The sequence below is a fragment of the Arctopsyche grandis genome, chromosome 2, assembly GCF_051622035.1.
Source record: "Arctopsyche grandis isolate Sample6627 chromosome 2, ASM5162203v2, whole genome shotgun sequence".
Classification (NCBI taxonomy): domain Eukaryota; kingdom Metazoa; phylum Arthropoda; class Insecta; order Trichoptera; family Hydropsychidae; genus Arctopsyche; species Arctopsyche grandis.
Window position 1 is genome coordinate 12,283,982 of NC_135356.1, and position 26,933 is coordinate 12,310,914.

The 26,933-nt window shown below is 34.5% G+C and overlaps 1 protein-coding gene across 1 annotated transcript in view; it reads right to left on the bottom strand.

Moving 5' to 3' along the window:
• twz (BTB/POZ domain-containing protein twz) overlaps positions 1-9,498 on the bottom strand; it is an 80,801-nt gene extending 71,303 nt beyond the window's left edge. Inside the window, exon 1 of the mRNA XM_077445914.1 lies at positions 9,307-9,498. The gene's annotated coding sequence lies outside the window, so the exon portion shown is untranslated. The remainder of the gene's footprint in view (positions 1-9,306) is intronic.
• Between the last annotated feature and the right edge of the window lie 17,435 nt (positions 9,499-26,933).

The following is a 26,933-nucleotide window of genomic DNA, read 5'->3' on the forward strand; positions in this document are numbered from 1 at the left end:
TAATATTCCCTTAGGCGACGCCCGGTATATATGTATATGTACAAACATGTGTGTTTAAAACCACCTTATATGGTAATATATGTATTATATACATACTGAATAATCTGAATAATCTTTCAATTTTGTAATGAAAGTCTAATGGTTTTTGCATTGAAAATGTGTGCTAAAACTCATTTATATACGCCGCAGATTGAGGAAGTGCGTCGCCTAAGTAATTATAATTCGTCTTCTCTATGTATTATATTATCACCAGATAGATATATGTTCAAGTAGGTATATATGTATATACATTTTACATATACACAATAAATACACATACAAATATGTATGTTCGTTACTAAAAACCGAAGAAGTCATACATACATATGTACATAAAACATGACTGGCTTGGGCGACGCCTAGTTCCTCCACGCACATATGTACGTGCATTTGTATATGCAATTCTGGCATATATTTCATTAAGTACTAGTTGTTTTACCCGGCTTCGCTCAGTGTTTGTAACAGCTTAAACATGGCTAATCTAATAGTAAATATTCATTTGTTTTTTTATTATATTTATTTGAATCGAAAAAAAAATATTCAACCAATCGAATCGTCATAGAAACTGACTTGTTTTCGATTTCCAACCAACTATAGTAACAAACTTAAAAGTCTCTTTCGAAATTATATGTTAGATGTAATTATATATTAGATACCAAAATGCGGCAGCTCCCCCTGGCGCCCCCCGAGGGCATTCGCCCCCAGCACCCTTCGCCCCCGGCACCCCCCGCCCCCCGTCCTCATGTCGTCATGGAAATTTTGAATTGTTTTTGTAGTTCTCAACCATTCTCAAACCAACAATATTTATTTACATACAAAGTCTCTTTCGAAATTATATATTAGATATAGCATGTATGTACAAGATAATGTTCCGCAAAACTTAAACGATGCTATCATAGAAAACTTTTCATTTATTTAAAACAAGTTTTGTCTTATGTTTAAAATTTAATATAAATTAAATTTATAAGAAGTACATATTACATTCATTTATACAAATTTTGGCCTGCTGATATATTTATTTCATAAAATTTACATATTTTTTGTTGTTTAAGATAAATATCTCTCTAATAGCTATGAAAAACTTTTTTTATACAAAATAATGACAGAAGCATATAAATGGCCGTTGTGAATGTGGCGCGTCGTGTATGAGAGTTTCTGGCAAAACGGCGAATTTGAATTCTAATCAATCAATTTATTAATTATTAATTATTTATTACTATTTTAAACAATTTTTATCCATGGCGGGGGTAACTTGCACGAAGAGTTAATGTCCAGGAGGTTTTTTGGCCGGGGTATGTGTCCGGGGGGTACGTGTCCAGGGGGCTCGTGTCCGGATACCACTACCTAGTATTCCTTCTTGAGAATTTCTCGAAAAAATGCCAAATTAAGAATTCTCATTTCTCGAGAAACTTTACAAAACATTTTTTATTATACAAAATATATATATATATTTTTTTAATATTTTCAAAAATTTTCCAACCACTGCCCTTTATAAAGCTACTAGCTGTATTACCCGGCTTCGCTCAGTATTTATAATATAAACCGCTTAAACATGACTAAGCTAATAGTAAACATTTATATAAAAAAAAAAAATTTTAAAATTTGAAAAAAAAAAAAAAAAATCGGAATTTTTTTTTGCCTTCTAGGGCTTCGCCCTCGGCACCCCCCTGAGCCTTTGCCTTTTAGGGCTTCGCCCCTCCGCGTCCCCATGATTAATTGCCGTCTAGGGCTTCGCCCCCATGATCAGTTGCCGTTTAGGGCTTCGCCCCATGAGGCTGCGCCCCCCTGCGCCCTCTTCGGGGCCCCATGCGGCTGAGCTCCATAAGGCGGCGCCCCATAAAGCTGCGCCCCATAAGGCTGCGCCCCATAAGGCAGCGCCCCATAAGGCTGCGCCCCATGAAAGCTGAGCCCCCTTTGGGGCCCTATAGGGCTGCGCCCCCTCTGGAACCCCAATGGGGCTGCGCCCCCTTCGGGGCCCCATGCGGCTGAGCTCCATAAGGCAGCGCCCCATAAGGCAGCGCCCCATAAGGCGGCGCCCCATAAGGCTGCGCCCCATAAGACAGCGCCCCATAAGGCTGCGGCCGATAAGGCTGTGCCCCATAAAGCTGCGCCCCTTTTTGGGCCCCATGGGGCTGCGCCCCCTTCAGGGCCCCACGGGGCTGCGCCCCTTGTGGCGCCCCTGGCGGGGCCCCATGAAACTGCTCGCGTTGCGCCCCCGCGGGAGTGAATCCATTGAATCGAAAAAAACAAATCGGCGCCCATGGATCGAAAAAAAAAAATCGAATCACGTGTTCGATGACGTCACCGATCTACGGACGACGACGACGACGACGACGACGAAGGATACATACATATTTACATACATACAAAGTCTCTTTCCAAATTATAGATTAGAGAAGATACATACAAAGTCTCTTTCCAAATTATAGATTAGAAGATGTACATTAGAAAGTGCAGGTTTATACCCAATGTGCATACTACTTAGAAGGGGTCTGGGAATGATTTCTAACTTTCTAACGTACCTTTTCTTATCTTATTTTGACCTGGACATTGCAAACGCGTCAATCTTTCGAAATACTCAATTATCCTCTGAATGCATATAATACACCGTAATTTTTGACCCGACTTTTTTTCTATTACTATTTATTTTTATAAGACTCGGCAGAATGCAAAAAGATTTAAGAATATTTTTCATTTTTGGTAAACCAAAAAGGTTTACTTTTCATGTTGTTTTTGTAAAATAGCAACGGTTATTAATGGAGAAAGAATTTAGTATATTTGAATCGATGGGCAATAGAACAAATGATTGACAGTGCTTATTTGAAGCCTTGTTGTCAATAAAACCAACGTCAACACAAAACGAGAGAAATTTTTCCATGGCCGAAAATAAAGAACCGGGATGGGATGTCTGTCTCTTCTTTAGATGGCATGTGTTTTTTAAAGCGATATTTTAAAAATAATATGTAATAATGTATCTAATATTAATTCATACATATGTAATAATAAAATAAAATCAACCTTGTAAGAGATTAAGTTAAATGTAAATTAACGTTGTAATTAATAAAATAAAATTGAAATGTGTTACTATTTTTCTAGTTTTTTTATTATTTTAATTATGTATGTATACACTAAGATAATAAATACAAAAATTACATAACAATAAAGCCAAAACATATATTTGTATTCTTGAATCCAATTATGTCGAATAAACGATACTTTACTGTGTTATATACATTTATTCATTTATCAAAATTTCTCGAGAATTTTCGAGAAATTTAAGAAGTTAAATTGAGAATTGTTATTTCTCGAGCCATGAAAATCGTCGAGAAATCAGAATCACCCACTATTTGAATATTTAAAAAATTATGTATATATTGTATATGTATATAAATTAATATTGTATATGTATATAAAGTTTAATACTATAATATGTCGCTCGGGGGCAGCCAGAAAAATGGCTTCATGGGAAAATATAATTGGGTTTATATAAGCTTTTCCCAAGTACATATATAAAAATATACCTTTATCCATGCCTAACGATGCTACGCGAGACACAATCTCAGACTTACATACATACAGCCATTTTAAAGGTGACACAATTTTGTACCCTCGCGTATAGCGTAGTTCTACATGTGTATCATCCCTTATACACACTAACATTACATTGTGGATAGTTCTACGTCGAATCGCGCACATTTTAAGTACATCCCTACATATGTATAATATTTTGACATGTGAATTTGAAAACGATGAAATGTATCAAATCGCCACTTGGTACAATCGACTAGACTTGGTCCACTTTAGTTCGTAAATGTGTGTCGATAGTGTCCGCCTCGGGCGTGGCCCGCAGCTTTGCGCCTCGACAGCATCGGCAAATGAATATATATATATGTACATATGTATCGATGTATGTATGTATAGTTGCTATAACGGGGATGCCCCGGGCCTGGTTTCGTGTTCACATATCGAATACACATGTGTATGCACAGGCCCGTGCAAAACTGTCAGATTTGCTGTAGACAAATCGAAACTGTATTTAAAAATTTCATAAACCGCTCAATTGTGAATACAAGGGGTCGTCTATAACAGTGCTTCCCAATTACTTTCATGTCACGACCCCTTAAATCTGAAATAATTAATTCCCGGCCCCTAAAAATTTTTTTTTCCCAGTTAAAAGGTTTAAATTTGGCAGTAATTATTACAATTATAATACACATATTTATATTCAGCACAAAATTATAGGAACTTGCTTAAAAACTATACACACATGAAACAATTTAATGCAATAGATGAGGTCGCATGATATCGGGTTCAATGTCAGAAATGCTCACTCGCAAAGCATCTACCAAAGTCTCCGTGGAAAGGCATGACCTTTGCTTATTTTTTAATATAAGTAATGACGAAAATGCTGTTTCGCATGCGTACGTAGTCGCGAAAGGAATAAGAGTTAACAGGGCTTCTTTTCCAATATCAGGATATCCTTGGTGTCGCCTTAACCAAAATTCTGAAATATTTTTTTCATTAAATTCCACTTCAAGCAAATTATCTGATCTGATATCGATCAACTCTTCTTGGGCTGTCCACGTAGTATGATCATATTTTAAGGACTTGGCAAATGGTGTTCTTATCCAATTGTTCCATATTGATATATGACAAAAGTCAAATTCATATCTTACAAAAGTCATATTGATATCTTACAAAAACCATTAACTGTGCGCAATTTGTAATATCAGTAGTTTCATCGAGCTGTATTGCAAAGAATTTGCTTTAACAGAAATTTTAGCTGACTTAAATATATACATACATTCACTAAATATGTAATGTGGAAAAATATTCAATTTGTACTTTCTACTGAATATTTTCGTGGCCCCCGCGAGAAATCCTACGGCCCCCTAGGGGGTTGCGACCCCCAATTTGGGAAGCACTGGTCTATAATACGCTATGTAAATATGTACATATTAAAGTGAAGGAATGCGTTTCAAAAAATGGTTCTCGTTGGCGAATCAGAAAGATATGAAAATTAACATGACGCCAAATTCGAACTGTATCAATTAGTGATAAATGAAATGCTGCGGAAATATGTATTTAGACCTCAAAATTAGCTGACAGCGACACATGTAAGTTTCCGACCAGGTTGCATTCCAAAGCGTCAATCCACATTAGAGCGAAAATACATCGAATTGTATGGGACGTTACGTGTCCTAGGCTTCCCGCTGTGATTGTAAACAGTGGGTGTTCCCCAAACCGAATTTGACTACTTGCATGTGCAGAATGCAGAAAGCATCTTAGAAATATTTATGAATAAATTTTGACAAATATTTGATAAACATTTTTTTTCTGGATAAGTCGACAGCTATAAGGGCGCGATCACACAGCGAGGGAGCGGTATGCTATACGCGGGATATTTTTTTTAGATAGTTTTAAACACACACAAGTTGTAGGGTCATACCCGGTACGATACGCCGGATCTTACGGGATCGTGCGGGATCGGAGTGGTCTCGTTGAAATTCTATAGAATTGTTTATACTAACTTGACGGTGATATATACCAATTCGTCGACGCTCGGACGACGCTTGACAGTGATCGATAACGGTGTATCCCATATTTTTTTTGACATCTCCTCCCAAGCTTCATTGCGAATGTTTTGGTCCTTATATTTTACGGATCTGACGTCATAGACACATTCGTACTGTGTCTATGACGTGTCTAATTAAGTAATTAATACAATCCGACAAGCGGAAATAGAACTTTTGTCTTATTGAAAATCTAAAATGTGTGAGTTTCCGAACGTTTCCTCAAACGTTCTCATTGCCGGTAAGTGTGTACATATGTATGTATGTATGTGTACATATATTTCTCAAATGCGTACAATGCGAATTTTTCAACATTAAAAAATGCATTCAGATACGAGAAATCTTTCAAAAAACACTGCCGAGACGTTTGAATCGTACGGATTTGAGCAGGGCGCTTACGTCATATTTGAGTTGGAGGAAATATAAAAAAGTTAAAATCAGTGAAGAAGCAAATTTCGAGTGAGACGTACGTACATAGGTATGCATAGAGGTCCAACGGAGAAAATAAAATATTATGGTATTAAAAAAAATGGCTTCTCGGATGCGAGCGTAGCTTGAGGCCCGGCGCGGCCCTGATAACGCGGTTGGGCCCCTGGGCCCTGAAAGCGGATTTCGCCCCGGGCCCTATTCTTCCTTGAATCTCTACTAATTTTGTTTAACCCCTAAAGCTCCACGCCACATTTCATCCTGTCTATTATATTATACATATACATACATACATATATCTACTATCCTCCCAAATTACGATAGCCATCAATAGTACGAAAATTATCCGCGCTAATGTTAAATTAGGACCCACCCCATCGTAATTACATACATACACGTATGTATATAAATATACATATAGATTTTATATAAATACAATAATAATAATACATTAGCTCCGGGGGAGGAAAGACGCCGAGCATGCATTCACGCCATGTACGCTCAATTGCGTGAATGTTTAACAATTTTACCATCGATAGATTTCAATTATGTGTAGGTACATTCGTTTGTATGATTTTTCGACTGTATATGATCATTAATAATTATTATCAAATGAAACTCTGATCCAATATTTACAGAATCCGATTCAATATTCACCATTTTTATGCATATTTGTCTTTTTTATGTTGGTTCCTGAAATAGTTTACGAGACCTATGTACATATATATGTAGCTATTAAAGCAATATTTTAAATATTGCAATAAATCAGGAATAGTGAATATAAGATAATGATAATTTTTCATTATTCACTTCAGTTAACTGTCCCACAATTATTAGTTCCATTGGTTTCTAATTCTACTGGTATTTTTCTCGTTTACATTTTAATTTTATGAGGCTTCGAAAGGGAATTGACATGTGATTTGAAACTACAGTTGTAACTATCGCCCAAAACATATTACGCTATATTGAAAAGAGAACAGGAACAAAACAGCATTAATAACTCAATTCAGTCTTGATTGTATATTGAAATCATTCGAGTATGTAAGTTGAAATAATTACAAAATTCTACAGAAATATTTGTTTTGCTTAATGCAAATCTTCACACAATTCTTCACAAAGGTATTCTTATCTTGATACACACCTTCTTGTTTTATTTTATTGCATACAAATTAATACATACATTATTCATATATGGTAAACTTCTGGAAAGTAATATTGTTTGAGACTATTTATTATACATGCATACATACTGCAATTTTCTTTAAAACAGAATTTGATTGCAGATACATACATTTGATTGTGATACATACGAAAAAATTTGTGACTGACAAATGAACCCGGCAACCCCCAAGCTCAAAGATTAGTGAACAATGTGTTATTATTAGACACCGGATAGTCACACAGCTATCCATTGTTCCATTGTTGTAAATCCTTTGTAAAGAAGATTCGGCAAACTTTTAACAATGCATTTACAACCTTTGAACTGGGCCCGGTGACTGGTTATTATCATTTAAATTACGCACAAAAATCTTTCGTATGCATACGTATATATGTATATGTTGTATTTATCTACATATGTATATCTATAACAATGAATGTATGTTTATTTGTCTGCTATTTTCAACACAAGACCGCCAAATTAAGCCATACTATCTCATGGCACATTAATTCAGACTGAAGACGAGTTTTAAAAGATAATTCAAGGATATATTTCCAACTTTCATCAGCCGAGCAACGTCGGTTAGTACACTAACTAAATTAATAAACTTGAAAGTGTTATTTTGTAGATGCGTAACATAAATGTCAAAAACAAACTTAATAAAAGAATCACTAATAAGTTAATAACCATACTCATACACTTTTGAAGTATGTATCTCGGTAATTACAACAAAATTTACATTGCAGGTATTACAGGTTACACTAAAGACAATGAAAATATAAAATCGACTGTACATATGTAATTATGCCCCCAATATTAAATATTCCAAAATAAATCATCAGTTTATCACATTTCATACTAACCTGAAAAAATACAAAATAAATCCCTTAAAATAATTTATAATACACCCATATATACTAACCTGAAAAAACTGCATGCTATATATAATATTCCGTTTGTTACAGACATTACTAACAAACTAACCAGTAGATTCTATGAAAGAATCACTAATAACCATACTAACACACTTGTGAAGAGTCTCGGTGATTACAACAAAATGTCTATACCCTTCAGGTATAAACACAGATTACCTAAACACAATCTGCTTTAGGTCATCGACTTTAGAGAGTCTTTAATTAATATTATGTATTAGATGTATTATGAACATTTATAAGGATTGTAAATAGGTTTTTGAGCTCTTTTTCCTATTATGCTTTAGATTAACATTAGAATAATATAATACTGTGATTACTAACCAAATTAAATTAAAATTGTAAAATAGAAAATGATCAGCAGATCAGTAGCTATTAAAATCGATATAAGATGTATTGTGAACATAATTTCGTAATAATAAAAAGCATTTAAAAATCAAAATCAAATACTAACCCGAAAAGACTAAGTTCTAAAAAAACATTCCGCTAGTTGTAAATATTGCCAATAAACTAACTATGAGATTCTACACATGACAGAGTCACTAAAAACTATACTATACACTTGTAAAGAGTCTTTGAGATTACATATGTACAACAAAACGTTTAAGAATTAATACAGATTACTTAAGCACAGTTTGCTTTAGATCGTTGATTTTAAAGTGACTTCAGTCAAACAGTTCAAAGTGTATTATTAACATTTATAAGAATTGTTATTGTAAATTGTAAGTTGTGCGGTATATAATATATAGGTATACATATATTCATTAACATTAATAAAACAAGTGAAATAATATATAAAATAGACAAAGATCACTGAATCAGTAGCTGTTACATACGTAGATATATATGTATATTGTTAACGTAATTAACATACGAACAATAAAAAGTATTAAAAAAAAAGCTTGCGTGTTTAATTATCTCAATAAATTAATTGTTTCGAATTCCGCATTCAAATATAATGTGTGTGTGTGTGTGTGTGTGTGATTGAGAAAAAAAACAAAAGAACGCTTTTATTCGAACACACTCAATTGTTTTCAAATGCACATTCGTGGTGTCAAAATTTTGCGAAAACCGCTCAGAGATGGCGCGCGCTGCGGATTCGTGCGGCGGCAATTCAAACGACAAATAAAATTTAGATATTGCTTAATTATGGCGGTTAATTATTTGAAATTCTTACCTTTTGGGGCTCGAGGCCTCCTGAATGATAGCTCCGCGGCCCTCCAGCGCGCCCGGGGGCACCCTGAGCAAGTCGTGGGGGAAAATGATGGTGGCCTTTGAACGCTAGAGCGAATGTGTCGTGTCGCGCAGAGTCACGTCGCGTCGTGCACGAGCCGCAAGTCTACACTCGACAACGCGCGCAACACTACTGAGCGAGGTCTCCGTGAAATCGCCTTTTAGTACTACGGACTTAATTGTCTCTTTCCCTCTCGCACTCTCCACCCTTCGCATCGCTGCGTCTCTTTCGCTAGCTCGCGCACACAACCCCTTCCCATTTTCCGAAAAGGTTATCGTTTTTCAAATCGCTTACGGAAAATTTCTTATCCACCTTCGTCCACATATCAATGTGTAAAATGAGTATATATGTATATACATGCATGTATTATCTACTCAGAAGACCCTAATATTCAGGGCAGTCTTTTAAACAGGCAGAGCTTGATACTGAAAATAGTCGGATTTATTTTAGGAATTTTAGAAGTATTAAAAATAAAGTACTCAAACGCTCTCGATACACATTTGAGCGCTAATGTATTAAAAAATTCACACATTTTGGATTATCAGTAAGACGAAAGTTCTGCTTCCAGTAGTTTAGATTTTCTTCATATTTTTTTAAATGATTACTATTAGTGGCATAAATATTTTAAACGACCAAAATAAGATAATGAAATATTGTTTTAAAAAATAAATACTTCTTTTATAAGCAAAACGGTAAGATAGTACATAAAGAATACAAAATTTTAGCTCGATACATTCTAAAGTTTGAAAAAATCGTGTGGTAGGAACATTTTTAACAATTCCAAAAGGAAAAATCCGCACTTAATATAATCTATATATATGTATGTACATATATATAAAAATGAATGTCTGTGTGTGTGTGTCTCGAATAGGCTCCTAAGCCACTGAAGCGATTACGATGGAACTTTCAGAATTTGTTGTATGCATGTCCGGGAAGATTACTGTGAAAAAAATTCGGGAAAAAACGGGAACGGAAACGGGAAAAACGGGAATGACATTTGCTATAATTTCAAATGTTTTCGCGTCGCGACATGGTGTTCGCTGCCTGCGTTGTTCCGAAAAATGGAAACGGGAACGGGAACGAAAACAGGAAAGGGCAATGATAAATGGGAACGAGAACGGGAACGGGAATTGCATGCGTTATTGTGGCATTGCAACGCATGCAGGGTTCAGCTAGTCTAATATATGATTTTGTATATTGTATATATAGATTTTGTATATATGTATATGTTATATGTATGTATATTTACTAAATAATATAAAAAACGCAAATTGAATCCATGAAATTGTTTCGTTATATGTGTCAAAATACAAAATAAAAAACTGAGAACTTCTGGAAAGTAATATTGGTCGAGACGAGAGTGTATTTATTATACATATACAGAAATTTTCTTTAAAACATAATTTGATTGCAGATACATACATACATATGTACATCGTAAAATGGGCAAGGTTTTAAAAATTTCGACTTTTTAATTCAAATCATTACGAAAATGAGCCACTGAAAAAATTTGTGACTGACAAATGAACCCGGCAACCCCCAAGCTCAAAAATAAGTGAACAAAAGTGTTATTATTAGACACCGGATAGTCACACACCTATTCATTGTTCCATTGTTGAAAATCCTTTGTAAAAGAGATTCGGCAAACCTTTAACAATGCATTTACAACCTTTGAACTGGGCCTGGTGACTAGTTATTATCATTTAAATTACGCACACAAATCTTTCGTATGCATACGCATGTATATATCTATGTATATCTATAACAATGAATGTATGTTTATTTGACTGCTATTTTCAACACAAAACCGCCAAATTAAGACATACTATCTCATGGCACCTTAATTCAGACTGAAGACGAGTTTTAAAAGATAATTCAAGGATATATTTCCAACTTTCATCAGCCGAGCAACGCTGGTTAGTACACTAACTAAATTAATAAACTTGAGTGTTATTTTGTAGATGCGTAACATAAATGTCAAAAACAAACTAAATAAAATAATCACTAATAAGTTAATAACCATACTCATACACTTTTGAAGTATCTCGGTAATTACAACAAAATTTACATTGCAGGTATTACAGGTTACACTGTATTACATTGTATTAAGACAATGAAAATATAAAATCGACTGTACATATGTAATTATACCCCCAATATTAAATATTCCAAAATAAATCATCAGTTTATCACATTTCATACTAACCTGAAAAGACTAAGTTCTAAAAAAACATTCCGCTAGTTGTAAATATTGCTAATAAACTAACTAGGAGATTTTACATATGACAGAGTCACTAAAAACTATACTATACACTTGTAAAGAGTCTTTGAGATTATATATGTACAACAAAACGTTTACGATTACAAAACGAAGCGATTACGATGGAACTTTCAGAATTTGTTGTATGCATGTCCGGGAAGATTACTGGGAAAAAAATATGGGAAAAATCGGGAAAAACGGGAATGAGTGTCATTCGCTATAATTTCAAATGTTTTCGCGTCGCGACCAGGGTGTTCGCTGCCTGCGTTGTTCCGAAAAATGGGAACGGGAACGGGAACGAGAACAGGAAAGGGCAATGATAAATGGGAACGAGAACGGGAACGGGAATTGCATGCATTATTGTGGCATTGGTTCAGCTAGTCTAATATATAATTTCGAAAGAGACTTTGTATATACATACATATGTACATATGTATGTACATATATATGTAACATTCGTTGGGAACTTTGGAAACAAGTCAAAGTTTTCATGACGACATGGGGACGGGGGACAGGCCTTCGCCCCGGGGCAGCGGGGGCGAAAGGGTGGCGGGGGGCGCCGGGGGCGAAGGCCTGAAGGGACCGCTGGATTCTGGTATAATATCTTATATATAATTTCGAAAGACACGTATGTATGTAACTATCGTTGGTTCGTAGAATCCGCAACGTTAAATTTAATAAAACAAAAACAAATGAACATTCAAATAAATTTGAATAAAACCAAACTATTCAAATAAATTGTTTACTATGAGATTGGCCATGTTTAAGCGGTTTATATCTCACTCGTCTCTCAACGCTCCGTGCGAACGGACGTACCGAAGACGTACTCTCTGTGCGAGCGCTCATAGTACAGCGATACGCCATACCATCAAAAAACCCACACCTTTTAACATACACAACAAACACCTCCCACAAAACGAACACCAAAAGAACACATGTTGGCACCATGCGAGGATCCAACCTGAAAAAACGACTGAAGAAGACACTGATAACTTCAACCGAAGCTCCTCAACCAAGCTGCTCTCAGACCGCTCAGATGGAGACCGAGTGGCAGTTTCCAAAACATACGGCAAAGAACGTGAAATATGTTGCTCCTGAATTTAAAATTCAGGAGAAAAACAAATTTGAAGGGATCTCGGAAGTTTCCGATGTTCCCAGAAGCGGTGGAAGAATCCCGCCCATCATCATGACAGCTACTGGCACTCACGGCAGCATGATCGAGTCGATCAAGAAGTTTGTAAAAGACTTCACAATGACTTACATTGGTCAAAATAATGTCAAGATACAATGTAAAAGTCTTGAAGACTTTAAAAAACTTCGGGATGGATTGACACCGGACCGACAATTCCATACCTTTTCCAGAAAGGAGGAAAAGGAAATAAAAAGTGTCGTACGTGCCTTGCCGAAATTGCCGGAAGCTGATATTAAAGATGACATCATCAGACAGGGATTCCCAGTAACCAAAGTCGTACAGATGAAGATGAAGGAGCCTAGGAGCAACGCCACCGAGCTATACTTGGTGTTCTTCGAGCCATCGGTATCGGCAAAGAAGATTAAAGAAATCCGGTACATCTGTTACACAAAGGTCAGTGTCGTTAAGTATACTAGTAAATCTCAAAATATTACTCAATGTTTCAGATGCCAAGAATATGGACACGCTGCGAAAAACTGCAATCGGCAGGCCAAGTGCGTCAAATGTGCCGGCGCTCACCTCACCGCACAATGCAATCAAGGGATAGTTACCCCTGCTGTGTGCTCAGGCTGTTCAGGATCTCACCCCGCTAACTTCAAAGACTGTCCAAAAAAACAGAGCTATCTGAAAATGCTGGAATCGAGGAAGAATCGAGCATCAATTGTCAAAGCCAACCCTTGGAAACTCCCAGTGGTGCAGTCACAAAATATCCCGGTCGTTAACGAACATAACTTCCCAAAGCTACCGATCATTAAAACTCCTTCACCAAATATCCCTAAAAAACCCCACCAACCAACCAATCCCAACACTCAACCAACAACAGACCTAACTTCCATGGCGTCTATGACGAAGATGTTGAAGATCCTCCAGGAGATTCGTGCCAAGGCCAGCGGTTGCACCGACAAACTAGAGCTGGCACTCATGCTTGTAGAATATCTCGATGTCTTTGATTAACGGGAGGCGCCTGAACATTCTAGCTTGGAATGCTCGTGGACTTAAGAATAAGATTGACGAACTAGAGTCGGCGATCGGTGAGTACTGTGTTGACATAGTTTTAATCTCCGAGACCTTCTTAAAACCTCATATCCGTATTAACCTACCTAGCTTTAACTGCTATCGCGAAGACCGAGAACAGCATGGAGGGGGAGTTGCCATTTTTATAAAATCCTCAATTAAACATTGTCGCGTAATAACTCCGCCACTTAAAAATTTAGAACTAACCGCCATTGAACTAACAATTAACAACACCCGTCACATAGTAGCATCCGCTTACAATCCTCGCCAAAAACGATTATTGGCATCCGATCTTAACAAAATATTTAACATTGGTAGTTCGGTAGTGGTAGCTGGTGACTTTAATGCCAAACATCCGTTATGGAGTTGCGTAAACACTGACCAACAAGGCACAACTCTTTTTAAATACATTCAACTAACAGATACAATCTTACTTCATCCGGATACATACACACACTATCCCACAAATAACTCACAACCATCCACACTAGATCTTGTCCTCGTCAAGAACTGCCCAAAAATATCGACACTAAATGCCCTTCAAACCCTGTCGTCTGATCATCTCCCGATAATCTTCTCAATCGACGGGAAACCCGAGGAAATCATCAAGCATAGTTGGGATTACGGGAGAGCTAACTGGCGAGAGTTCAAGTCGTACATAAATGACCAAACTATTCTAACTTCTACCACACTCACAAACAAAACAGAAATCGACAGCTCCATAATACACCTTACGGAATCAATAACTCGATCCAAACACCTCCACATACCTAGGACACAATACATTGAACGCAAACTAGAGATATCTGACTTTGTTGCAAATCTAATTAAAAGTAAAAATAAACTCCGTAAAATTTGGCAAACATCAAAAAATCCAGCATTGAAAACATTAATAAATAAGCTCACATATCAAATTAAAATTAGAATCAAAGAAATCAAAAATGAAGTTTGGTCTAAAAAATTAGAAAAATTAAGCTCAGTTGATGGCTCTCTATGGAAATTAGCTAAAGCGATTCGCAGGACAAAAAACTCGATTCCTCCATTAGATGATGCAGGAATCTCAGTGACGCGTGATTGCGACAAAGCAGAACTATTATCAAAATTTTTCCAAAAACATCACACACTCACACAACATTACAATCACATACCAACGCATAATAAAGTCAACCGGTCCATTAAAATCATCACAAAAACTCCCACTAACAGTACTAAAAATATAAAATTGGTGCATCCGTGTGAAATCCAAAATATAATACGTAATTTAAAAAATAAAAAGGCACCTGGGCGAGATTCAATAGATAATATCATAATCAAACAACTTCCGTTTAAAGCTTTAGTCTCACTATCTAAAATATTCAACGCATGTTTACTCACCGGGTATTTCCCAGAATACTGGAAAACAGCCAACGTAATTCCCATACTTAAGCCCGATAAAAGCTCAAAAAACCCGGCCAATTATCGACCCATTAGTTTACTTTGCACGCTTTCAAAAATTCTGGAAAAAATAATATACACTCGTTTACTTAAAGTCGTAAATAAGAAATTAATAAATGAACAATTTGGATTTCGCACTGGACATTCCACGACCCAACAACTAACAAGACTAACTGAACACGTGACGAAGAACTTTAATATGAAGAGAAGTACCGGAATGGTATGTCTCGACATAGAAAAGGCCATCGACACGGTTTGGCACGATGGACTCATTCATAAGCTCCTTATTAACAAAATACCAAACTACCTAATTCTCATCATCAAATCGTACTTAACTCGTAGAAAGCTTGTTAGGTTAGCGTAAATAATGAATTATCGTCTCCAAAAATAATCGCAGCTGGCGTTCCGCAGGGGAGCTTGCTTGGCCCACTCTTGTTCTCCATATATATAAATGACATACCTATTCCAAAAAAACTGTCACATAGCCCTATATGCAGATGATACAGCTTGCTTCACAAGTAGCAAAAAACCAGACACTATTCTTAAAAATCTTGAATTTGCAATTAAAACAATGACTGAACACTTCACTAAGTGGAAAATTCAAATTAATCAAACTAAAACAGACGCCATATTCTTTAGTGTTAGAAAGCATAAGCCAAGTTCAGATCTGAAAATCCCCTCTGGAGAAAGTCTGAAATGGCAGTCAGTAATAAAATATTTAGGAGTAACGTTTGATAAAAGAATGAGATGGGCACCTCACATTGAGGCAGCGAAATGCAAGGCGATGCGGGGTATATCCTCAATATATCCAATATTTAATCGCCATAGTTCTTTATCAACGCTAAATAAAATAAAATTATATCGCGCGCTCATATTACCATTATTAACCTATGCTTCACCTGTATGGAACAACGCCTCGAATACTAACCTTTCCAAGCTCCAAGTAATACAAAATAAATCCCTAAAAATAATTTATAATACACCCATATATACTAACCTGAAAAAACTGCATGCCATATATAATATTACGTTTGTTACAGACATTACTAACAAACTAACCAGTAGATTCTATGACAGAATCACTAATAACCATACTAACACACTTGTGAAGAGTCTCGGTGATTACAACAAAATGTCTATACCCTTCAGGTATAAACACAGATTACCTAAACACAATCTGCTTTAGGTCATCGACTTTAGAGAGTCTTTAATTAATATTATGTATTAGATGTATTATGAACATTTATAAGGATTGTAAATAGGTTTTTGAGCTCTTTTCCTATTATGCTTTAGATTAACATTAGAATAATATAATACTGTGATTACTAACCAAATTAAATTAAATTGTAAAATAGAAAATGATCAATAGATCAGTAGCTATTAAAATAGATATAAGATGTATTGTGAACATAATTTCGTAATAATAAAAAGCATTTAAAAATCAAAATCAAGCGGTTTATATTACAAATACCGAGCGAAGCTGGGTAAAAACACTAGTTACATACATACATATAACTTATTCTCCTTGTTTTGTAACACGATTTAGTTATCAGCACTCAAAATCCTATAGTTACGTTTGAAAACACAAATCAAAATTCACATGAATATATATATTTATGTACATATGTACAATTAAAGATAAAATGTGTTATGATCCACGAAAATTAAAATCTTTCTGGGAAAAGTGGTAAAGATGACATCGCTTTTCATCGCGCCATACTTCAATCAATGGATGTGAATGTAAATAAAATTTATTTTAAATTATATTCATTATTCCAAGTATTATATGTATACCATAATATATTGCGATTGTAAATAGGTTTTTGAGTTATTTTTCCTATTATGCTTTAGATTAACATTAGAATAATATATTACTGTGATTACTAAACAAATTAAATTAAATTGTAATATAGAAAATGATCAGTAGATCAGTAGCTATTAAAATATATATAAGATGTATTGTGAACATAATTTCGTAATAATAAAAAGCATTTAAAAATCAAAAAAATAATATATTGCACACAGTTCCTGTGGCTGTAGACATACATATTTAGGGTTTCTGGACTCGACCTGGCCGGGTAATGTCTTAAAACCCGGACCTGGACCCGGCCTCCAAAGCCCGCCGGGTCCGGGTATTTAAAATTTCGAGTATTAACGTAAAAATTCAAAATCATTTTCAGTTGATACATTGAAAATATCCAAATATGTATGTGTTATTTATAGGTTCTGCGTGTACATGTTATATATATGTACATGACCTTATTTGTTCGAGAACTTGTGACTTCTGACTTGTGACATCTGAGAAAACTGTGAATGGAACGCAACCGAAAACGATACATACTAAAATTTCGCTAAATTTAGAATTTCACTCATATACGGCGTACATATTTTTAAGTTAATTTCAATAGGTTACAATGTTTAACAAAGTTCATTGATTGAAAAATCCTCGGGTTAAATAATAATGTAGCAATAAGGAATTTTAAATTTAAAAATCAAAAGCATATTGATTATTTTAATTATGAAATCGTTATGAAACGTTAAACATAATACATCAATATGTGTATGTACAGCAGTGGCGGCTCGTGATAATTTTTAGTGGCGGGGCTGCACTGAAAATATGTCTAAAAAATGTCACTATAATTATTCTATCATGTCATAACAGGACAAAATAAGCACAATTTTTGGCGTACGACCACTTACATGTGGATTTAAGTATTATTGAAAAAAAAACTAGCAAAATTCACCACCCATTAAAGGGGTGCGTCCAAACGCGATGAAGATTTCGAAAAATACGCTGCTACTCCAGTAACATTGCTAAAAAAATTCGTTCTTGCTGGTTTCGCGACGCGGATTAAAAAAAACCCCAAAACCTTTCAAAAACTTAACCCCCTAATTTGTAACGAAAAACATTAACCTGTTGACAATGCATCAATACATCGGTTGTTTCATCTGCCATAACAGCTAGATAAGTTGCTTTTTTTTATTTCAGCACTTATTTGTTCCCTACACACGTTCAAAATACAATCTAAAAGTTAATTTTGAATAGTTTTTGATGTCCCTTTAAAAACCGAAGAAGTTTGAAAATGTTTTTTTAAAGAATCGTTGAAATTTTGTGAATATTCTAGAAGCCCCCGAAAAACTCCTGGATTTTTTGAATTATCTGTTTCATCGTGTCCCCTCATTGGCATTTCAAATTTACCGCAAAATTTAACGCAATCAATAATTTTAAATAAAACATCCCGATTTTTTTTTGACGTTTTCGTTATGCTTATCTATTTCCCGTCGACAAGCTTCCCAAAATCGTGAGATTACACAAATTTTTTAAGTGTTCGACACTTACCTCGTGTTTTTAAATTTATCGTTTACATAAATGTTTTAAGTCAAAAACTCCTGTTTTCGTCCAAGATGCTTCGCCTGGCGACTCGCCTCCAAACAATAGACACGGATAACAAAATAACGCGTTTTTTTCTGTACATCTCGTTAACCAATTGTATTTTTTATAAATGTCTGGATTAAATTTTCGCGAGTAACTAAAAGATCTACTAGTTGCAGGCTGTGAAATAATTAAATTGGGCGTGAGGCAGCCTAATGCTTTTATAGCGACTTTTTCGGTAAGTTCTAGTCGCGAAAAGTGCAAATTTTGTAAATATTTTACTGAATTCTTTTGTTCTTCCATTTTTAAAAGAAAAAAATTCTTAATATATTTAAATAAAAAATTACGAGAAAAAGTTAAACAGATATGAAAAAAGTTTGCTGTTATCAAAATGAAAACGACTCACCGAAGATTTGATGAGGGCTCGTACACAACCAATTAAGAGTAACGAAAACAAATAAAGCTGTGATCGTGCGATTCAACTAATCAAATGTAAGATCAAGCGCGCGAAATCTTAAACAAACTGACAGATGAATGTCGAAGGCGAAGACTGCCGACTGTAGACGGCAGACAGGCGAAGGCTGCCGACTGTCCAGCCCAAAATGGCAGAGTGAGTGAAAGAGAAAGAGCTATCTGCAGTTGCAAATAGCTCTTTCTCTTTCTCGTTCCGAAACTCCGGGCTGCGCAGCGTTCAGCTCGGCGCTGTAACACTTTACAGCCAGTACAGCAACATTTTAATTCATCTGTCACCATACAAGTTAGTGGGGTCTTCAAAACTATCACCCTTTTGGATATGGGTGATATTGTAAGTAATATTTACTCTGTCGAAGGCCCCAATAGTTAAGTCCATCCAACTAATAAAAAAAATATCATTAATAAATAAAATATTAAATGTATTATTAAATATATATCTTAGAATTTTATAGGAGGGCCTGCAGCCCGGCAGCCCATTAGGACGAGCCGCCACTGATGTACAGTGATAAAAATAAACATCAAACGTAATAGTTATATATAATAGATGATCTTAAAAAAAATACAATTGATGATAAAACCCATGTCAAAATAACAATTTTAGCCAGTTTCATATAACATATATGCACCGTAAGACAAAAAGGATTAGTTAAAAACCTTTTTAGCGATAGTGGACTTTTCGCTACCGTTCCTAAAAAAGGAAAAACCACAAGTTCCTTTTTTACGGGCTACATTCAGTCTTAGTTAAATTTTCGTTTAAAACGTTCATTCTTTATTTGTTTCATTTCATTTCACATTTATCCGGCCTGTTTTTTTATTGATTCGCGACTATTGAACTTATCTACTTGACTTCCCGCTACACATCTACAACCTGGACCGCCCTTGGATTCATCTTAGAGAGTGCAGTAATTAAATAAATGTATGTATATAATTTTTCTTTTAATTAATCATTTTGAGATTTTTTATGTTGATGTGGTGAAATCTTAAAATTAATTAATATTGGGTATCTTATTAAGTTTCACGTGTTTTGAAATTAAACAATACACTTATGTACCTTGAACCCAACAATGAAATATCATGATATCATAAATTCTATTAGGACAATGATACATTAAATTATTGGAATTTCATCCGTTTTAAACTATGAAACTTTTTAAACTTTTATTTGAATTTGTATTTGTATTTCTTTATTATATATTTGTATTTGTATTTCTTTATTATATATTTGTATTTTTTTTTTATTATATGTTTGTATACCATATTGTATTTGTATTTCTTTATTAGCTTTAGATCATCGACTTTAGAGAGTCTTTAGTTAATATTATGTATTAGATGTATTATGAACATTTATAAGGATTGAAAATAGGTTTTTGAGCTCTTTTTCCTATTATGCTTTAGATTAACATAAGAATAATATAATACTGTGATTACTAACCAAATTAAATTAAATTGTAAAATAGAAAATGATCAGTGGATCAGTAGCTATTAAAATATATATAAGATGTATTGTGAACATAATTTCGTAATAATAAAAAGCATTTAAAAATCAAAATCAAGCGGTTTATATTACAAATACCGAGCGAGGCTGGGTAAAATTTCTTTATTACGTGTTTTTATGGCCTTTTACATAATGAATAATTTAAAATCTAGAAGATTTTGATTTTGGACCCGGACCTGGATCCGGACCCGTCGGGTTTTCAAAATATTGGACCCGGATCCGCCGGGTTTTGAAAACCCGGGTTTTCAGAAACCCTAGACATATTATATTTATACTATCGATATGTATAGAATGAAAATCTATTAACTGCCATACTCATATTTTCTAATATATAATTTCGAAAGAGGCTTTGTATATATGTAAGTTTTGGTTCGTAGAATCCGTGAAGTTAAATTTAATAAAAAAACAAATGAATATTCAAATAAATTTAAATAAAATAAAACTATTCAAATAAATTTAATAAAATTTTTACTATTAGATTAGCCATGTTTAAGCGGTTAATATTACAAATACCGAGCAAAGCCGGATAAAACCACTAGTATTATATAAATTACATCATTTTATATTATTGATACAAGTACTGTATTTATTGTAATTTTTTTACAATGAAAATGCTTATTGAAACAGTAAAAGCAGAAGAAGAAAAAGCGAATAAAAGTAAACTGCCACTAATGACACACTCAAAAGTGCAGCACGTGACGCGTGCGTGGATTCAAGTTGTAAGCGGCGTGTCTTCATGTCATTATTAAATCGTAGTTTCTCTTACATTTCTTCAAACTAATCACTGTCAAACATATGAGAAGGGACACGGCGGTATAGATTTGGCGTTTTTTTTTTGCATGTTCAAATCTATATTGATGTACATCTTTACTGTTTAGTACTTTTCCTAAATGTTATGTTGCATTTCTTTACTAAAGCATTTCAGTAGCTCATACTTCGTTTCATTAAATGGGATTAGTGGTATTCGAATCACCTCTAAAATACACGCACAGTTTTTTTTGAAAACTAAAGAAACGTGATCGGTGAACGACTTTGAGTTCAAATCAGTCAAAATCTCTAGGTCGAATTTTCTTATGATCACAAGACTTTATTTATTGTTTCTATGCATATATGTATAATAGATAAGGTTTTATATTTATAACTTGGAAATGTACACTTGACGTACTTGTACACTTTAACGGTGCAAGTGCTTAATGTTGATTATTTGATATGGTAACTGAATAAACAGACATAGCTTCTTATGTTAAAATCAGTGAAAATCTCGAGTGCATCATTTATTTTATTATATTTAACATGATTTAGTAAAAAGATGTCTCGTAGACACCACAGAAGGAAAGAGTTGATATTACTAATAAACATGACAAAAATGCCCTTTACGCTATCACAGTTTTCAGCTGTTGACATTAGAGTTGATTGTTATAATGTAGTCACTTTACGAAAAACCGCAAATGTTTCGAAAACCAACTACAGAATATTTTCATCAGTAGTCAACATTTAGTAATTCAAAATCGTACAATTCAGTGTATCTTCCTCAGCAAGAGTTTTGAGAACACCAGCACAGTAAAGCCGTTTCATTGAAGATATGACACCTTGGTCCATAGGTTGAAATAGACTTATACTGTAACGTGGGAACATGAGAGAGAGAGAGTATCCACTATCTAAGTACATCCGGATTAGGCTAAGTATGTAAGTGCCCGAACAAAAGATACGCTGGAGTTTGCACCGAACAATAGACTCATCACGGTAGACCTTTACGTGCCTAGATTACAATAGATATATAAATGGATCGGGGAAGCTGTGATGTGCAACTTTTCCTTTATAAGGCGGTACACACGGTAAATCAGATGACTTTGGAGTGAGCGGTGGATCCGTGTGGACCTCTTTAATTGTTGAATAGATGCTGTGAAGCGACTTTGGCCTTCCTTTGGATCCTGAACCCACCCCTACGCAACAGTACCATTATGCAATAAAAATTTAGCTATCATAAAACTTATTCGTTTCATTCGGATGAGGAATATTATTTATTAACATTACTGCTTTATTTTTTAAAAAATCTCTCACATCAGGAACCCATTTAGCTTTGAACCAATCTTTGAAGATCTCTCTATACAATCCATGCTCCTTTTTGGTTATAATAATCAACAGGAAGATTTTTTATTTTAGTCCCGCCTTAATGATCTAGGGTTTGTTTTTGCTTTTCGAAATCTGAATCTAAATTTTCGCATGATGACATTTTCTACTCTTTCGTTTGGAAGGACATGCAGTAGATACTATCACAGTATCTTGTGAACGCCTCCATTTCTTTTTTTTTGTTTTACTATGTATGTATGTATGTATATCTCGAACAGTATGATATTTCATATTCTTTGGCGAAAACACACTGAGTGGTATGGAACGCCATGTCCTTAGCTCCCCGCTGTGACAGTGGATGTTCCCCAAACCGAATTCGGGTGTAGTTGCACGTGCAGAGTGCATATGTTTCTCCAACATTTCTTCAAATATCGATCACTGTCGAGCAGGGATAAATACAAGGAAAAAATATCATCGAAAACACTCCAGGGGGTGAATTTTGGGACTGCGTACCATGCATGTGAGCTGGAGGTGCTGCGTTTTTTTCGCACGTTTAAAAGTATCTAAAATAAAATATGTACCACGTACCATTCAGTGTGTTTTCACCCTTAATGTGGATTCCCCATTTTCGAATCTCTCAATAATATAATTTTTTATTTAATACTGAGTAAAATTTTCTTGCGTTTATTAGATCTATGTAAGATCTAAATTTTTTGCGTTGAAAGAGTATCTAACGTATCTAACGAAAAAATCCCACTGATCGACCAATACTCCAAATCTACTCATTATTACGTATTACCATTCAAAAATAATGAAATAAATTAATTCATATCAAGCATGGATAATCCGCAAGCCGGATAATCCACACCCGGATAATTGAGAGTACACTGTACATTTAACGCGTCAATCGATTTAATTTGTTGTGGCTCTCTGAGTAATAAACAATGTTTTAAGCAACCCAACGAGTCTCATTATTTTACACTACAGCCTATGCCTCCTGACAACCAGATTCTACAATATGGTTAATAGACAGATTTTTTTTAAATAAATATCACGAATGGCTTACAATTTGTTCGATTATCTCACCATAACAAGATCTCAAGAATGAGCCAGTGTGTTGAGGAGTTGAACAACCACGGCACGGTTTACGAGTTCACGAGTATATGTACATACATATTTGTACGTAAATAGCTCCCCTTAATCTTAATATATAATTTCGAAAGAGACTTTGTAAGGTTTAATGCACATACATACATATGTACAGTGGCGGACTGGGACTGAAATAAGTGCATGCCAGGAGTCAAAGGGGGCCCACCCAGGGTTAAAAAAATTGTCCCCCCCCCATATAAAAAATTTTTCTTCTTTCCATCAGGCTAAAAATCAAGGGCAAAAAATAAATAAAATAAAAGGCATAAAAGCGGCTTTTACTTTCGGTAGAAAACAATCAGGGACGTCATTTCAGCTTTTTCTTGGGGGGCAGGCAAAGATTGGTCAAATGAAATTTGAAAAAATAAACTTATTTTTGAAAAAATAATTATAAAAAAATATTATGTAAAAAGCCAAAAAAGCGCCTCAGGCGAAAAATTTTTTTCCAAAAATCTTCACATGATAAACAAAAATCGACCATAAATCGAATCAAAATTTATCACTATATCAAAAAATATACGAACTTTCGGAAAAATAAACGATACACATCTGTTTTTGAGAAAAAAAAAAGTAAAGGGGACCTTTCTAACGATTCGCTCCATGGGATGAACAATTTCTAAGAATGTTACCCAAAGCATACCAATTAAAAACCAAAATATACTTGCTTCAAAATAATAAAATCTTTTTTTTTCAAAGCACATAGCAGCGATTATTTTATTAGTTACCCAAAAGTAACATACATAAGAAATAAACGCAGCATTCATAGATCCATAGTATCTCATTAATCATTAAATTCATAATATTTTCTAAATTCACACTATTCTTTAATTTAGGGGGGCGAGTGCCCCCCCAAATTACGTCCCTGAAAACAAAAAATGCATAATATTTTCAATTAATATTAATCAAAAATTGGGATTTTGGGGAGGGGGCCCCTATCCTATGTTTCTATATACATGGATGTGTCTAGATTAGGAATAGATTTTATATTCGGAAACTGTTTAAAATTGTGTATTTAAATCTTACTATATCGTCGAAGTATAATCAAATGCTATTTTGAAAGTATGTATGAAGTAAATTTAAATCGCTGGTTTATGATGAATCGTCCTATCAAAATTGTTTTAAGCAATTCAGTTTATATTATTCATGGAAATTTGTTTATTCCCATTTTTATTTCAGTAGGTAGTTGTTACATAGGTATTGGTGTATGCATAATCTTGAGGTTGGAAATGGGCCCGGTAAAAAAACTCACACAAATGTTGAAACTTACATTTCGAGCCTTGTAAAAAAAGTTAACCGATCCTTGGGCTGCAGGTATTAGTTGTTTGTGTATATCGTAAGAAATTTGTTTTGTTGAAATACCCAGACTCTAGGTCCCAAAGTGCAATATCCTATAGATTTTTACACACGTGAAATAGTTAAAAAGTTATTCAATTTTACTGAGGGCCCATATTTTCTAACGGATAGTGGGGCCCACATGCCATCGGGCATGTACGCTTGTATGGCCAGTCCGCCACTGCATATGTATATATGTATGTAAGGTTTGAGTGGTAGAATCAACAAAAAACCTGTATATTGTTTGCTATCAATATTTCCTATTGGAAAATAGTGCCACGAGCATTTAGTGCCATCTACTGAAAATTGATTTAATTAATAAATTAATTTTTCTATTGGTGTTCTATTTTGTTTATATTTATATTGGTAGTTTTTACTTATAAAACACCCGATTAAATTGTTATCGAGTATATCACTGGTATTTTTTATAAATATATCTCTTTTATTTGCTAAGGAGTTGAATTTCAAACCTCCTAAAACAAAAGACTGAAGAAGATATCTACTATGTAGGAACCACGTACCAAGTAGCCATAGGTATTCATAAATAGATAATCCATATGTGAATTAAAATGTATATAAGAATAATGTAATATTTTAATATACAGTGCCGGTTTTAGGAGGGTTGAGTCGGGTGGCACCCGAGGGCCCCGATCGAGGCGCCGAAGGCGTTTTAAAATTTAAAATTAGAGCGCCAAAGGCCCTACAACTTTTAGATAAGAGCGCCAAAGGCGCCTCTACTTTCTAAGCTCAAACATTTGCACTCAGCTAATTCTATTTATTGGGTGAATTTGCATTCTCTTTTGTATTATAAATAACGTTTCTCTGTGCCGCAATGTTATCTTGTACCATACGACGCTGCGAAATCCTCTGTAACATCGCAACCTTTTTTCGATATCCTTCAAAGATTTTTTACACTATTTTCAGCTTTAATATATCGCTGGAAGATTCTAACTGATTACGTGCAATTATATTTCTAAAAAAATTTTCTTAGATTCGAACAGTCAAACGACTATTCAAAAACGTGGGGTTATTTGTATTTTGTAAACAATCTACCGGAAAGAGCCGGTCTTCACAGTAAGCTCATCGCGAATTCATAATCTGATATTATTAGTAATGAACTTATCAATTTAAAAGCCTTTCTTTCAAATAAAGTTCAAAGTAAAATTATTCCACTCGTTGTGTTAAATTTTATAAAACAGCATAATTTACATCCAAACATTTGGGTTTGTTATGTGAATTTTGCTGACACTGCTTGAAACTGAAGCAATTGGTGAATGTATTTTTTTTAAACTAAAATTTATTAAAACTTATTTCTGGTCTACAATGTTACAAAATAGATTTTCCCGTTTTGGAACTCTATCTATTGAAAACAATATCCCAGAAAATCTAGATTTTTCATTTAATTAATTTATCGATGATGTTTATTGAAAGTGATGTGGTGCATTTATTAGATTGTGATAACATAATAGATAAATTTGCGGGATCAAAAGCTCGAAAAGTACCAATTTAAAATATTTTCCTTTTTTTCTTGATTGTTTGTAAATAGATGTTTGTTTATATAATTGTCTAATATATAATTTTTTGTTTGTATAAGTTTGTAAATAGATTTATATTATTTAATAAATAATTGTAAATACAAAATAACACACGTTTTTTTATAATGTACATACCTACAATTCACAATTGAAAAATAAAGTCACTTTATGATTAGTGGGGGGGGCCTCTAAATTACATTGTGGCCTCCGAAACGCTTAATCCGCCACTGCTTACACCCAATGGC